The sequence below is a fragment of the Jaculus jaculus genome, chromosome 1 (assembly GCF_020740685.1).
Source record: "Jaculus jaculus isolate mJacJac1 chromosome 1, mJacJac1.mat.Y.cur, whole genome shotgun sequence".
Lineage (NCBI taxonomy): Eukaryota > Metazoa > Chordata > Mammalia > Rodentia > Dipodidae > Jaculus > Jaculus jaculus.
The window spans coordinates 48,367,903-48,372,086 of NC_059102.1; the positions used below are offsets into that span (position 1 = coordinate 48,367,903).

A 4,184-nucleotide genomic window follows, 5' to 3' on the forward strand; every position below is an offset into this window, starting at 1 on the left:
CCAATGGCACAGTGTGTCATCAGATAGCATCTACCATCTATAGCAAACATTTCTTCCCTTTGCTGTAACCTGTCTAACTGATATTTCCACCAATGTATTTGAAAAGTGCCTTATTTTATGGTTTTCTTTTCTTCTATAACTATAAAACCTTCATGAAATTGTTAATATATTGGAACATGGAGTTTGGGATAACCTGAATATCACTGAGCCATGGTCACTCTTATTTGGCTCCAGAATAAACTCTCTTATTTTCTTTCAGGTGAGAGCTGTGTTTTTTGCAACAACAATTTGGGCACCTAATGTGGGGCCCAAGGATAAGCCACTTCCGTTGTAGAATGCGCCTGGTCAAGTCCAGGGACTAGAACGAGCCCCTTGTGCCCAACCATCCAATGTTGTCTCCTTAGGTGCATGTTGATGAATTCATTCTGGGGGTCAGACCTCCCTTGATTTGGTAGCTGGTCCATTAGTTTATTCTGAGCTGTTTTAGGATCCTACGTGGTGGATAACATTTTTGATTTGCTTTCAAAGTGTTTAGTTTAAGGTATCCATTTTGTTTGTCTACTTTGAAATCATTCTGATCTATGACTACAGCAGACAGCCTCACATTGCTTGGATGAACCTCCAGACCAGATACAGCTTATGGGAGGAATAAGGGATCGACTTGATGCTTACAGATCAGGGGAAGTTCCATAATGGCAGGCGCAGCTGGCTTGCTTTCTCAGGTTCAAGCAGAGAGAAAAACTACCACCACAAAGCAAGCAAGCACACTTCAGGAACTCCAGGCAAAGCTCTAGAACTCTGTGTATCTTTAGACTGGAATTCTAAGTCCACCCCCACACCTCTTCCAGCCAGGTGGCTGGCGCTCCAAATTACAAGCTTTTAATAAACTCCTGAATCAATTGGGGGACATCTATTCAAAACCACCACATTCTGACCCTGGCCCCCAATAGATTCATAACCATCTATATTGTATATTGTGTTCAGTCCAAATTCAAAGGTTCCCATAGTCTTTAACAACTTAAGACAGTTCTGAAGTCCCAAATCTCCTCAGAAAATTTAAGATTGTCTCTTGGCTGTGAGTCCTGTAACATCAAAACAAGTTATGTACCTTCAGCATATAAAGGCACAGAATAAACACATTCAACTGCTATAAGGCATAGCAAGGAGAGACTGGAACAATGCAAACTCAATAACCATCAAGTGAACTTCAAACATCTACAGTTCAAGTCCAAAAATCATAACCAGTGACTAATAGTCTCCCAGTTTTCCACCTCCACCCCTCCAGCTGAGCTGAACATCCAGGGAAAAATTCCACCCCTAGCCAACAGCCTCCATGGTAACCCTTGTATAGCCTTGGTATGTCCAAAACATCTTTGGGTCTTCATGCAAACCATGGTCCATCTTCCAATGGCTTTGCCAGCCTACCAGGGTCATCATGACCTGCTTCATGACACATTCATCAGTGGCTCCTGGAACTGTGTGCATTTCACCCAATCCACACATTTTTCTTTCTTTTTTTTTCTTTTAAATCATTCTCCCCATGTACTTTTAATAAGTAAGTGGCAATACTTCCATTCAAGGATTTCACGAATTACCTAGTTTTCTGATGGGAGAAGGACATGATCCTTATCACTTTCTGTAAAACATTCATCTATCAAATCCTATGTGTAGAATTCACATATTTGGTTTGTCTTCTGTGGAGGGTATAGCTGTTCCAACCTTTCTAGTGCCCTTTGGTTTCTTTAAAACAAGAAGGTTAAGGGACTATTCATTGTAGATGCACCATCTTAATCTTATGATATTTCACACATGAATACCAAAATGCCAGACACTTATTTTACATTAGTTTAAATACTAGGTAACTACTGGTATTAACTAAATCAACTTTCTGCACCCACCTCATTTGGAGTGATGGAAAACTCACATTCACAAACCAATTCATTTCACTTGACAGGGTGTAGTTATCAACAATAAGCAGCTTAAACAACTTAACATAAAAATGATGTACAGTTTAGCTTTTAAAATGGAGTAAGTCACACATTTTCAAAGTGAATATACTGGAAACTAAACTAGGTATAATTTGGAGCTAAAGAGTCATGCAATGAGCCAAGAGTAAAAAGCCAATGTACTTTTAATTTGTTCAAGTACTGATATTTCTATATAAAGATTTAGCATACATAAATAGCTATCATAAGAACTGAAAAGGATCTTTCCCTCAAAATGAAAATATTTTAAAAAGTTACAATACACAGTATTCCACACAGCATAAAACCCCATAAATCAAAGTTTACATGTCCCAACTGACCACGTGTGAAATTACAAAGCAGGTATTTAAACCAATATTAGGTCCAATATTTAAAACCATGCTGTAGTAGGGGATCATCTAAGTCCTTAATTAAAGAATACCAATGAAATGAAAGCTTTGAACTGGTACACACTGTTCACGCCTGTATTTCAAATTTGAAAATGCATATTTGCCAGCAGCAATACAAAAGTATTCATGGAGAATGCATAATCTCTGAAAATTATGAAAACATCCCTGCTACCAATACATTTCTAAATACAAAACTGACTAATGTATTTGTTACTTCTGTGTAGCAAGAGAAGTTCATTTTCAAAGCAGATAAAATTCAGTCTTTAGTGTGAATGGTACAACAACAGCACGAGCCAAAACACTTATCAGTCCTGCTGCCACAGTGTGGACATCCACCGTGGCCATGGCCACCTCTTCCTCCCCTGCCACCCTGTCCAGTCACCGTAGGTCTCCAAAGTTGATCTTCAGCTGAGACGTTGTATCATTTGATGGCTTCTGGAAATGATGGTCCATAACTGAACCTTCAGCATGAGCCTCTCACTTTTTTTTTTTTTAAATTTGAGAGAGACAGACAGAGAGAGAAAGAGCGAGAGAGAGAGAGAGAGAGAGAGAGAGAGAGAGAGAGACACAATGGGCACACCAGTGCCTCCAGCCGCTGCAAATAAACTCCAGATGCGTGTGCCTCCTTTCCTGGCTAATGTGGATCTTGGGGAATGGAGCCTTAAATGGGGGTCCTTAGGTTTCAGAGGCCAGCACTTAATGGCCAAGCCATCTCTCCAGCCCCCTCTTCGCTTTTTGATTTATGAAGAACAAAGCCCTTCTTCCATTGCCCATCAGTACCTTCATTTGGTTTCTGGATATTAAGCTCTATTTTTGCTCGTCTTTGTTTTGAATAGCCTTCCACTCGTCTGAAGTCCTCTGTTTTGGATCTTCTTTCTTAACCTCCTCAACTCCACTCTCCTCGCTTTCAGGGTCTGCTACTGGGCATTCTTCTCTTTCAGGTGTTTCCTCAGTCACATTCGATTGAGCCAAATCAGTTAAGTCACCTTTGACAGTTCCCCAGCTGTGAGATCCGCTGTCTCCATGCTTGTCCCCGTGCCAGGACTATCACTTCCACCATGCCTATCAAGTTCCCATTTGTCCCAGAATCAAATGCATCTCGGTGGCCCACCCCACCTCCACCTCCACAGCCCCCCCCCCCCCCGCCCCTCCATAGGCCACCCCAGCCTCTGGCAGGCAGTCAAAATCCATCAATCAACTGAAAATTCACCTCCTGCATGCACCCTTTTCTTCAAGTGGCTTTTCAAACCCTCTCATCATGCTGTTGCCTTTCTGGTTTATCAATTTCCTTCACCCTGAGCTTGTTGATCAGGTCTTCCTCCAACTCATCTTGTTCCTTCTTTCTTCAGCCCCAGGGGCGCCATGCGGAGGTGAGGAGCAGCGGCTCTTGTGATCTTCCTGCCACTCTTTCCGCAGCCGTGTGCCTGAGGCCTTGCAGTTGGTCTGGGCTGGGCCTAAGCTGCCTGCCAGGTTCCCTGCTGCCTTCAGTACCTCAAAGGGGACCCATTCCTCATCAAATAACTGGTTAAATCAATCTGTGACCACACAGCCGAAGCCTTCCTGTAGGTGCCCAGGCATGATGGTGGCTCACGGTGGATTCCTCCATGGATTGAAGCAGGTGGGGCCAGTCAAGAGCACCTGCTTGGGGGGGGGGAGGCATTTTCTCCAATCCATGCATTTTTCATGCATCTGAAATCAATACCAGGTGCACAGGACACAGCTATATTCTTAATTCAAGGACAAAATAAATTGTAACCTTGAAGAGCAGGTTCCTTCTTCACTCAACTCTTTCCAAAAGAATTTGCATTTC

The 4,184-nt window shown here is 42.5% G+C and overlaps 1 pseudogene; it reads right to left on the reverse strand.

The window, feature by feature from the left end:
• Positions 1-2,630: 2,630 nt before the first annotated feature.
• Positions 2,631-3,952, reverse strand: LOC101599334 (annotated as a pseudogene).
• Between the last annotated feature and the right edge of the window lie 232 nt (positions 3,953-4,184).